The following is a 13,356-nucleotide window of genomic DNA, read 5'->3' as shown; positions in this document are numbered from 1 at the left end:
GAAGAAATGCCTAAACCACAGGATAGATATTCTGCCAATTGTATAAGCAGTGCAGAGCAGCCTCCCAGTTGCTTTGTGATTCCCTCACATGAGACCTGAGCATAGAACAAATTGGCAATTGGTTTGTTTTTTCCCTTGTGTTACTTCTGATTTGCTATAGTATCTTTTATGTCCTTTAACTGCTGACTCATAGCAGGTTGCTTTAATGACTTCCACGTCAGGGAAATTTTGCTTGTAATTGGGCAGAAAGTTTTTTTTTTTTTTCCAGAGATTCTTCCTGAAATCCCATTTTAATCCTGCCATAAGCTGCAATGAGTCCTTCTGAAAATGCATTCAGTTTATAGTAAGTTGAATAGGCTGACTGTATACAAATTAAAAATTACTCTGCATACATGAAAAACGACTTCTGACACACTGGCATGATGTACAATGGGAATACAGCATGCACTGGAAAAGCCCTGGACTGTAAAGTGTCACTGCAGTGCTGCATGTAATTCCACCGATAAGAAACAGGTGCATGAGTCAACACAACATCTCTTTGCATGCCTAAGAAAGCAAGTATGAATTTAAAAGGAACCAAGAGGCATAAAGATTTCCTGCTCACATTCAATTACTAGTAGCTAGTGTGAGACAGATCAAATGATGTAACTGAGACCACAAGCTTGTGCAGCTTCTCCCACACTTTGTTAGGTGAACCCTTTATTCTCTCCCTTCTACTTCATTCCTGTGCAAGAGGTCATGTCTTGCACCTTCTCTTACTTCTCCCTTTCTATTAAAATACAACTGTATCCTTTAAAGTGTTTAGTATTGAATAAATTCTTAACTTCCCCACTCAAAGAAGGCAAACAAAGATCATTGCATTCATTTAATAGACAATGATCGAGGTGAATCAAAATCTAAACCATGAATCCCAAACACTAAGACTAACAATATTGAATTCCAGTGGTTTGCTACAGTTACTGATACCATCTCTGTCTTCCTCTGCCAAATCCAGGCATAAACTCCAGGAATGCTAGCAGCTAACATTTTTCTGAGGACTCTTTATTAGCTGTGTAGCACTTTGGCACAGTATACATGTCAGAGCTCTGTTGGTAACCTTTACACAAAGGACAGTAAGCTAATATTGATACCAATACTGTGGTGGCAGCAGCAGAGATCTTGAAATGCCCCAGGAGTTCTGAATCTAAACCCCACAAAAGATACCATATTTTAGAACAGCTAAAAATAGTGTATAAAAGATGAATAGCACTGTTAAGGTTGTAAAGTAAAGCATTCAAGCATGAAGAAATACCAGAACAGATTTTAAGACTAGAAGCCACCTTATCACCAAGTAGGTTTTCTTTTTGTAGAGCCCAAGAAATAATACGTCATCTGATAATATTTATATCAATCACATAACATCTGTGTGAGCAACAGTTATTTTTAGAATGAAATCTGCTCTTTATTTTAAGATTTCAGAAGATGGAATCTATCACCTCCCTTCTTCCAGTGAGCAGAAATTTTCCCATTTTAAAGTGATGTGTTTCTATGCAGAATTATTTGGCTTTATTTCTCAGGTACCAGCTCTCATTATGCTATCGTCTGCTAAATTAAGGAGCCTTGCAGAAACTGGGGTCAAGCCATGCCTTAGACTTTTCTTGGATGAGCTTTTTAAATTCCCCTACTGTGGGGCAGATTTCCAGAAGTCACTTTTTTCTTTTTTTTTTTTAGATCTTTGTTAAACCATTTCCAATTTTTCCATGTAAAATTATTCTTCTTTTTCTGTGCTTAAAAATTACGACAGCATCTTTAACTACTTATCCCATTTATGCCTGCTTTACCAAAGCTACACTGGACTGACAGCCAGCAGACTAAGAGTTCTCATCTTGTCTCTTCCCCTGATTGGAATTAATCTTTATACTGCAAGAATTTTGAAATTGAATAAGATTTCATACACTCTCAACTCTCCTCTCTCCGCTTCTTTACAGACAACTGGCTTATTTTACCACTCAGGGTAATGAGGAAAATAAATTCTTTATATTCCAGAATCCATTGGACAGATCTTTTATCTGAGTTTGTTTCAGGCTAGTAAGTTTACTTTGACACTGATGCCTATAGACCTAGGATCTTTAAAGTGCATTGTGTGGCACAGGCATACCTAGCGTTTCAGATGCATGCTTCGTTCTGCACAGAGACAGCTCAGCTCTCTCCAGCTTTCAAAGCTAACTGTCAAACAAAGCTGAAAGACTACATGGAGATTACATTCCCATCTGTCAAAAGAAAGATGTTTGCCTTATGTTAAATGGCATTCTCAAGAGGGAATGTTTCTTCCCCCCTCCAACGATAAATGTTAGCTTTTTCAGAGTCTGTGCTAGGGACTTCAGTCATAAGAGCCTTTTGGCAAGTAATGCAGCCAGAAAGAACACTCAAGAAAACAGCTCCTCTGATGAATAGATACTAATTTGTAGCAACTTACCATTCAAGTCGGTGTTGCAACATTCTTAATTCTGTGGTAATTCTGTCACTGTGGTGATGAGCTAGTGTAGGCTCAATGACATCCCTGGTGCAAAGCTGAAAATTAAAAAAAAAAAATAGTTATAAGAAAAAAGGTCTAGCAAAGTATTGGCAGGTCATGAATCTAATGGCAACAAAAGGGGGAAAAAAGCAAAAAGATAATGTAAATCTACCCTATGTGTTTTTAAATTCTTTGATTTTAACATTTTATGTGTTCAGTTCACTCTTTTACTTCTTATGTTGAGAGTCCTCCATGCTGTGGAGTATAATATTCAATATACGGTTTGAAAATCTCCTAAATATAAAATAATGAAAAAGATTTAAAGTTATTTGTTTGCACTTTATGAAAAGAGGATAGCAGGTACATGTATCTTGGGACACAACTTTTAAAACCCTACATTAATGTCCATTTTGAAGGTTATATATAAAGAGGTGCTTAAGGAAATGCGTAAGGGCCCACTGAGAGCAACTGAACTAAGACCTACAATTCAAATTAAACCCAGACAACTGTCTCAAACAAGGATTCTTTCTTGAATGGCCACCTAATATTGAGACGAGTCCAACAAGTTTGATAACTACTCTTGTTCTGCAGTGATATAAATGCGAGAATCAAGCCCTTACCTGCATCACCCTGAACACTACAAAATAATGCAATCCTCCCAACGTTGACGGCACATTCCTTCATCCTTTGCAGCACCTATGTTTATAGTTTACAGTATATGTAAATCTTTAAGATGGCTCCTTTTAATGGCTCCCCTAAATATACTGCTCTTAACCTCAAATAAAAGGTTCATGCTTGAATTCTGAGGGCTTGTTGTGACGGATTTACTTTCGATTTCAAAGAAAAGTACATTCTGGGGACTTCCAGACTACTCATTGGGCCTGTCAAGGAATGGAAGCATAACAGATGCCCGCCAGCTTCCAGGCAAAGAGAAGACGGTCTGTCAAAACAGCATATTTATGTGTAATGAAGAGTCTAATTTTAAATCTCCTTTTGTGACACTCATATCTTTGGCATTTAAATTTCCAATGTTTATACTAGTGTCTAAAGAACGCTTAAGTAAAAACTTTATTTCCAAATAAAGTTTCATAACTTGGCAGGCTGATCTCACATTATAACTAAATCCTTTTCCATATAAACATGTGCAATATTTCCTAGGAAAAGTGTGTGACAGTCAAAAAGTTCATTTATTCTCAATATCTAAATCAGTGCAAGACAGCTCATCCAAAATAAAAGATCAACCCAGGCATAATTGTAAATAAACATATTTAGGAAAGGCAAATAAATAAATACTACCTAAGAATGAAATGACAGTAGCTTTCCAGAAAAATATTATTGCTTATTAGAATATTATGAAGACTTATTGGAATACAGTTGCAGTGAGAAATGTCAGGAGACATTTTCCTCCTAAACATCCACTGTTCTCTGCCTAGTTTAAAATTAGCCTGGCTGCTGCAGCCATGCTGCTTTGGAAGATCTGACCCTTGGCTCATTGCAAGTGGCCTGGGCTGCACGCCCTCACACTCCGACTCATCTGGCCATGAAGAAGCGGGGAGAACATTCACACATGGGGTGTCCTCACACAGTTTTGCTCTGGCACATACTAATGCAAGGGGTCTCCTCACATTGCTGGGGGAACACTAATGCATGGTGTGTACTCACACTGCTTCTATCTCATGCTTGGCTTCAGCTCGACTGTACAGCTGAATCTGAACTCAAGAGCAGCTTTGGAGTTTCTTCTTTTCTTTCTCTAATGAAAATAGTACAACATGGATTCCAACTGACACTAAGCATTATTTCAGACCATGTAAAGTTAAATCCCACTTATGTTTCTGGTACAGAAGCTCTGGGTGCTCTGATGTCTTCTATGCCTAGCTCTCAAAAAGGAATGTCCAAAGTCTGTTTTGGTATCTGGCCCCATGTGCCATCAGGAGAAAACAGCAAGAAAGCGAAGAGCTTTGCTTCTCCAGAGGAAATATTTCCTGCTCTTGGGATACAGAGCTGAGATTCTTTATCATAAATCACAAATCTGTTCAGGAGCCGGGCACTTAAAAATCCAGCAGCCTTGAGAGAAAATCCTGGTGTTCTGAACTACAAGGGATGCTCCAAAAGTAATGCCTCCTATTTTTTTTATGTTGGTTCATGACATTGGGGTGGATGTTGGTAGTATGGCAGCAGAGATTGAACCTTCCCACCAATATCCCATTACATGTCGTTGCCGTGTGACAGATGGCAGCAGGGGGCCAGTCTGACAGAATGGCATCTGACATGGAAGTGTGGATGATGGAAAGGGATGTCTCTGAATTCCTCGGTGCAAAAAAAAAATGGTACCCATTGACATTCATTGTCACTTGCTGAATATTTATGGAGGCTGAACAGTGGATGTGAGCACAGAGAGGTGGTGGGTGGTGCGTTTCACCAGTGGTGACAGTGACAGTGGGTCACCTCCACAGGTGCAGATTGTAATGAGCATAGCAGGCAGGCTCTTGTTCACTGCTGGTGAAAATACATAGCTAATGGTAATGTTTGTGCTGAAAAATAGCTTTGTAACTGAGAATTTGCTCTGTCAAATTGTGTTCTTGTGCTCTTTGTATCTATTGCAGTTTCCATGGAGAAAAAAAAGGAGGCATTACTTTCAGAGCGACCTACGCATATCTCATCAGCCCAGACCCACTTTGCTCGATTAGAACACATTCGAGCTTCTACCCCCACGCCTCGGGACCCGCCTCGCTGACGGTGAAGCTGGGAGGCCCTCTCCTGTCGGAATGCAGCTCGCGTGACTGACGGCAGAGGAGCACCGCGCGTCAGCAGGCCGTGCCCTGCAGATGAGGACACGCAGCTGCTCTGACGTCACTTGCCGCAGTGTTCCTGTCAGCACTGGGTGCTGGGCCGGTGGCTGAGCTGCCTCTTTGCTCGGTGTTTGCTAAAGCAAACATGAAAGCAGAAGCAGATTACTGACAAATCAGCAAACCTCCCTCTCCCGCAGCTTCAGGACAGCTGTTTGGGACCTGCTTTTCTTTTCCTGCCCTCTCCCAGGCACACAGCTGGGTTGTTACACACTCCCTGATGCTGCAGGTTTGCGTCTTCTGCCGAGAAGGGAAGTGAAGCATGCTCCCCACTTCCCGGCTCACTCTTCTGGCCCCTGTATCAGACAAGGGCTTGTCACTCACCTGGTTTTTCAAAATACTACAGATGCGTTGGGGTGGAGGGCAGGAGGGCAGGCAGCTGATTCTACCCATGTACTCAACTGCTTTTCTCATCACACGTCACAGATTAGGGCCCTTGAGACCTGTTCTGCTGAAAGCCTGGATCCCAGCAAGGTGTAGGATGGAGCTGGATGAACCTTTTGAAATGGGGCGGGTCAGCCCAGGGCATCATAGTGCGTGTCAGGCAGCAGAGAACAACTCAGATGGACTTTTGTCTCAAGATTGACATGAGGTTTCTGAACTGGCACCTGAAGTCAATCTCAGCCCTGTTTTAGCCATTTTAATCTTTACAGGATCTGATTCTTTCTGTATAAGACAGTTCAGACCTCTGTTTCATCACTGCAATGCAGCCTAGCAACTGTTCTCACAGTGGTATATCCAGCCACGAACCTGTAGAATGTCACTGATCCTTGTCCTTCTCACAAGCAATCCATAAAAAAAAATAAGAAAAAAAGTTTAAATTTTAGTTGAAAATACCATTTCAGATTTAACTAGCAAAAATCTAAACTAAACCACTGATACCTGTTATCTCCTCTTTCTTACTGTGGTTGAAATTATCCCCGTTTAAGTCAATAACGTTAAAACCAGACGTAGCAGAAGAATCAATTCTGACTGCCCAATAAAGAGACCTTTTAAAAATCGTCCAAACCTACCATTTGTGTATGAAATTAACTACTGAGATGAATAAAATGCAACTGTAATAATTTGTGAGAGTCAGTGTTTTTTGAGATTGTCTCTTTCTACTGTTTCCTAGGAAGATGGCCTAAAACTTGAACATTGGAAGTTCCATACAAATAAGCGGAAGAACTTTTTTACAGTAAGGGTGATGGAACACTGGAACAGGCTGCCCAGAAGGTGTGGAGTGTCCTTCTACGGAGATATTCAAGACCTGACTGGATGCCTACCTGTGTGACCTATTGTAGGGTACCTGCTTTAGCAGGGGGGTTGGACTTTGTGATCTCTTAAGGCTCCTTCCAACACCTGCAATTCTGTGATACTGTGAAGATGATAGGACATAAATGATGATAACCCACTACAGTGATCACACCACCTGAGGGATTCAACTGTGCTGCAAACCATACTTCATTTCATTTATTTTAAAGATGACAAATAGTTGCTTCTTCTACCTGCGATGAAAACAAAGCAAAACAGAGAAAATACTTTGCATGAAAGAAAAGACTGAATTACTATAATTTATTGCAATGAATCTGAGGAGATTACACCATCACTAAGCTGAAGCTTTTGTACAAAGATGTTGCTTACGGAACAAACTCAGGATTCAAAGAGTCACAGAATCAAAGAATCACTAAGGGTAGAAAAGACCACTAATATCATCTCATCCAATCATCAGCCCATCCCCACCATGCCCGCTAAACCGTGTCCCTCAGTGCCACATCTACACGGTTCTCGAATACCTCCAGGGACAGTGACGCCACTCACCACCTCCCTGGGCAGCCTGTTCTGATGCATTACCACTCTTTCTGAGAAGACATTGTTCCACCTCCATCACTCATAGGGCTTTGAGTGCAGTCTCTCCCTCCTGCACCACACTGCAAGAACCGAATGTACAATTTAACCTTTCACATTTACACAACATGTCTTAAAGACACATGTCAACATAAACACAAAGCTGCGCTTACAAAAGTCATATACCAATTATGTATTCATAATTTTCAACAAAATTGTTTTATTTCCCGACTGCTAAAAGTGTCTGAGAAACTTTTTATGGCAACAGTAGAAAGAGTTTTAATACTAATAACATATAGCTTCTTATCACAACCAGTAAGAAGTTTTGATGTGCTTTGCTTCATCAGTTCAACAGATTATTAAGGCCTTTAGCTTCCTATTAACCAGCAGTAATAAAAAATCACATTACATGAACCACTTACTGACCTAACACAGTGCCATTGATGATAGTAACCAGACCCAAGAGGAAGGCTTTTTAGCTGATTTTACAGAATACTCAAACAGCTAAGCTGCATATTTTCCTGCATTTCAGGAAATCAGATCATTTTGTATGAGTTCCTTTATCAATGGAAGCACTTGCAGTTATCACAAATGGCTGAAGATATTTACAAGAAATTCATTTGATTAAACAAAACAAAACCAAATATTTTTAAAGCCATGCAAAACATGCTAATATATAAATTTACAATGTTTAAATCAGGAATAACAACTATGGTCTATGTGGCAAATGCAAATTATTCTAATTGCACAAATCCATCATGCTGTCAGTAGATTCAAATTTCTTCTTAACACAAATGTATTATTTAAATTATTTCATTATTAGCTCATTATAATCCAAATATAATGTTGTATAAAGAAACACACTTAGCATTTAAGCTTCTCACTCATCTCTCATCTTTCTCATATAGCTGATATAAACAGTCTTTATCCTTGAAGAAAATGCATGCAATGAAGAAAAACCCGTCAGGAAGTTAACCTGCTTTCAGTAGAAGCTCTCATTCACATGCCTGACAATACTTATAAGAATATAAAGTGGAATATATATGGGCCTGAATATGGAGTATATGCAAGGTCAACACATTTTTAACATGATTGCTCTGTGCTCTGCAGTCCCAGTCTACACTCCTTTCCTTCTCATGCTCCACAGTAACCATGTTGGGGGGAGGCTGCAAGACATTGGAGGAACAGCATGAACACTTGCCTTTGGAAGCAAGTAAGGCCTCAGCAGAAAGCTATGTATGTGCCTAAGTGCTGAAGATCTGGGATTTAAAATATTTTGCAACTAGAGGCTGGCAGTGTGACATTTCTGAATTTCCTTCAGCACCAGCATATCTTGATCATTAGCAAATACCAGCAATGCCACCGTACCGAGCAGTGCTGACAGCTACAATTGGGGAGTCACGTTCTTGTTGGAGCCTATTTCAATTTTTGAAGCATGCTGATGCAACACGCTGCTGTAGTGCTGAGTAAACATTTTATGCTTTGTCTCATCCAGCATATACTACGCAATCTGAATTATCAGCTGAACAGCAGTTACCACAAACATTACGAAATCAGTGAATCAACAGAAACCACACAGTTACATCTAGAACATCTATTTCCTGATTTGGATTGAGATGAACACTGCAGAACTCAGCAACCACAGTGTTGTAATTTTTGATAGAAGGAAATTGGTATTTCTAAGAGCAACTGAAAGATGGCATTAACATTGAGTTAAAAAATACCTTCATGTGGGTTAAATTAAAGACTGTAAATGATTACACATTAGCCCAGATTGTGGTTAAGTAAGGTGCATAGAAAAAGTTGTAGGTACAAGAAGTTAACAGCTGTGCAAAAGGCATGACTGTGAAGAGTGCAGAACTCTACTCACAGCGCACAGAAAATGAGGTCTCTGGACCATTTGTCCAAGACAAATTGCACAGTGAAGCCTGTATTTGTCCTGTAGTTGTTCCCAGTCTTGCAATCAGTGAGAACTTTCTGAGCTCTTCCTGGGGCATATAGAATGCTTCTGCTGATGGCTGCCATGTAGGTATAGAAAGAGCTTCTCAAAACAAAGGACAGATTGAGGGCTGCTCTGGGGCACAGTCACGACTGCTTTGCATTCTTCAGCTTTTCCTAGTATGAACTTGGATTTAAAAGACTACTCTTGTCTGTATTGCTTCCAAATGTTTATTTTTCTTAATCTAGATTTGTAAGAACTGAAAACAGATGGGATATATGGAGCCTGTCTGGTCCAAAACATTTTTTATTACTCCGAGAATAGGAATCCCGCTGCCTCTCTGGACAACATGTTCTAGCATTTGATCACCCTAACTGTAAAGAATTACTTCCTTATATCTAAGAATTTTCCTTACTACAACTTTTGTCCAATGCCTCTCATTTTTCATTGTGCCAAGACGACTATGGATCCATCTTCCCCATAGCTAATCACCAGGTTGTCAAAGATAGCCAAGTAGTTCTCATTGGCCTTCTCCAGCTCTCCCAGCTTCTTCATTTTATAGCCATTATGTTTGCATTCTGTACATGGCACGGCACTGTATGTCCTCAGGTGTGAAAACTCAGAGCAACATATTGGTCAGACGGCAGCCAAGGCCCACGCTTACATCAGGCAGACACCTTTCCCTTGGAGAGCAGATGTAATGTTGAGGACCACACTGGGGTAAGCTTCTCATGGGACAAATGTGCCATGCTGGTCTTTACTGAGACAAATTCCTTTGGCTTCTATGAAATTTTGCTTGAGTGAAGGCTAACATATACCTTGGGATTTGACTGTTACACCTCACTTGCTTCCAGGAGGTGGTGATGGTACAAATAATGATGAGAATCTTGTGATCAATATCGCATTTAAATCTACATAAAGAACAATGCTGCACGTCAGAAATATCTCATGCTCTTAAGGGATTTGGGTAAGTAAAAGAGAATTTGAAATGAGAGCAGGATTTTGCCCACAGTGTATTTATTTATTTTTAATACTTTCACCAGTCCGGGGAACAATTTCTACTTTTGTCACGTCTCTCATAGAAGACTGCCTGATTCTCCTGTTTTGTTTTGATTTGGTTGCTGTTTTTCTGTTGCTGTTGTTGCAATTTATATATATATATATTGTTTTGGTTTTGTTTTTACTATAACTATGGCTTCTATTATCTTGGGATTTTAGCATGTGGGTGGATGGATATGATGGTAAAAGGTTGAACCAGGTCAGTGAGAACCCTGTGCACTGCCAAACTAAACCACGGATTCTGCAGAAATCTAAGGGAGAACAGAATCTTTTTTTCATTAAACCAAGGACAACCTGGCAACTGCCTAAAAATTATGCTGTTCTTATTCCTTGTCATTCAGAGATATCATTCAGGCATGAACTGGTACCTAGCACTGAACCACCTAGAGGCAGTGATACTCAAGTACTCTACAAGATAAGAGAGGGTTTCTGAAGTAGCATATGCTGCCTGAGAAGGACAGCAGAAAAATAATAAGTCTGGAATTGGTTTATGCTGATGCCATTATTTTGTGCTTGTACTCAAGCAGAAATTGAGGAAGAATTTATCCACAATTTAGGCAGATTCCGACTTAATAATTAAAAGATTATCTTTTAGTTACTAAAAGATATTCTTGGAAAATGAATGCCAGTATTTTTGAAGATTTTGTTCAGAATAATCAGCCTCCATGATTTAAAAAATTATAATAGAATTCCCATCAGATTTGGGGTATTCTTTCACTCTTGTATGTTGTAAATGTAACTTTTTTTTTTTTTTTTTTTTTTATAATAGTCAAAATAGTCTGTCCAAAGCAAAACCTTATAGGCACAAGATGAAAACTAATAAGACTTTTAAACCTTAAAATTAAAGAACTGACTTTCATTTCCATTACATTTTAGGCAGCCGCTTCAGTTTTTCAGTCTTTCAATAAAGTAAAGAACATATGCCTTAAACTGCAGAAGAAAATACAGATAAAACATAACAATGTGTTAACATAAATGCAAGTGATACGCAATCTACCTATCAATGTTTGTAGATAATAAGAAAAAAATATCCATGTAACTGAATTCCCCATGCTCCTTTTTAATACTTCCCAAGTGTAACTCATGGTTACTTTGGGTGTCCTGTAAATGGCAAAATTCTCATTTCTGGGACCTAGTCTCCAGGCCAGAAACATTAATACTTTTCCATATATATAGGAGATATATATATAAATGCAAAGAGATGCAAAATTGGGAATAGTACAGTAAGTTAAACATTTCTGTGTCTTAGGAAAAACTATACAATCACTAGAGTTATGTCCGAGCAAGAACTTTGGTGTAAATATCTGTTGTTCACTTCACAATAAATACATTTTCACAAACCGATAGTGCAATTCATCATGTGATTTAACAAGACACTAACACTAAAATGATAGAGAGTTAGCAGAACCAGATTACTTAGTTTTCTGCAGTATCTTGAGGAAGTATGGGGATCACAAAACAAGATGGCAGAAAGACATTTTCTAGTCTTAAAATTAGCAGCAGCTGGCTTTTCTGAAGGTGCTCCTATTTTTCTGGAGAATTTTTAAAAAGCTGGAGTAAAAGTTTGCTTGAAGTTGCCCAGAGTATGAACCATCACAAAAATAACACAGATTGTTGAGTTGCCTCATTTACTCCACTTGCAAGCCATGCAGCCATCCTATTTGTTAGTAGAATTTGCCTTAAACATTTGCAATGTAGAAAAGCCTTACTGTTCTTTATGTTGGAATAGGCTGCTTCCCTCCAGTATTTCTGTGGCAAAACACAACTTGCATACATGGAAAAGCAAAGTTTTCACATTATTTGCTGTACTTTCAGCCAGTATATGAAGACACTTCGCTCACTGGATGGAGGAGAGATTCAGCATCATATCAACAGCTAGATCTCCACAGGTCACAATGTCTCTGTATTACTGAAACTATGCCTTGAAAAACATTGCCTTCAAATGCCAGCAGAGCTGGAGAGAGCCACCACAGCCACCAACTCTTCTGATGTGGATTTTCTTATTTCCACAGACAAAAGTGTCCTACCTGGCAGGTACTTGGGTACAGGTCTTTCAGCAAGATATTTAGAGACAAGATGTTTTAGCTCCAGAAGGACGATTCACAGTTTAGACAATACTTATCACCAGCCACATCAACCATTTCCTGGCATACAACAACATGCCTGGACAATCAAGAACCAAAGGCAAATCTAGCCAGACCCAGCTGTTAGGAAACGTCCATTACAGACATCATGAATGTCATTACAAATCAAGACAAATTATTAACTGAAATAAATTAACATAATTGCTGTCTTATCCCATTTCTTTCCCTTAATGTTCCTCTAAGTCATATCTTTCCTATTAAAGATTGACATAGTAATCACTGACAAAACAAAGCACAGACTGCATATTGTATTACAGATTAAATTTTTAGCCTGCTGTGCAGTTACTATCATTCTCTAGGATGACTGCACTCTTCAGTATCAAGGCTTTAGTGTGCCATCTGGTGGATTTTGCTCAAATTATGTTTTTGAGAACATATGGGATGTTAGAAGAACCACACTTTTTTTTTTCTTTAAAGGCATCATTGCTCCCCAAGTTCAATTCTATTCACATTTCTGGTTAAGTGGGTTTTTAGCACTGTAGCTACTGGATATTTAGCTAACTTCTTCCACTGGTAAATTTGATATGTAAAGTAATTGTGACTCTCTCAACAAAGGATTCCAGAAAAACAGTGTAAGCAAGCTCCAAATATTGACTCCCTTGATGACATTTAAATGCCTAATTCTCACTGACTACACAGAGGATGATAGAATAGGGTCAATAATCAGAATCAGTTAGGTTGGAAAAGATCTTCAAGATCTTCATGCCTGGAGAAGACTGAGAGGAGATCTTATCAATGCTTACAAATATCTGAAGGATGGGTGTCAAGCGGTTGAGGCCTGGCTATTTTTGGTGGTGCCCGGAGACAGGACAAGAGGCAGTGGGCGCAAACTGGAACATAGGAGGTTCCTGATGAACATGAGAAAAAAACTTTACTTTGAAGGTGGCAGACCACTGGAACAAGCTGCCCAGAGAGGTTGTAGAGTCTCCTTCTCTTGAGATATTCAAAACCTGCCTGGACACTTTCTTGTGCAACCTGCTGTAGGGAACCTGCTCTAGCAGGGAGACTGGACTAGGTGATCTCCAGATCTCCCTTCCAACCCCTACA

This window comes from Numida meleagris, chromosome 2, assembly GCF_002078875.1.
Source record: "Numida meleagris isolate 19003 breed g44 Domestic line chromosome 2, NumMel1.0, whole genome shotgun sequence".
Lineage (NCBI taxonomy): Eukaryota > Metazoa > Chordata > Aves > Galliformes > Numididae > Numida > Numida meleagris.
The sequence above is the reverse complement of the archived record's forward strand: the minus strand, read 5'-3'. Positions refer to the sequence as shown.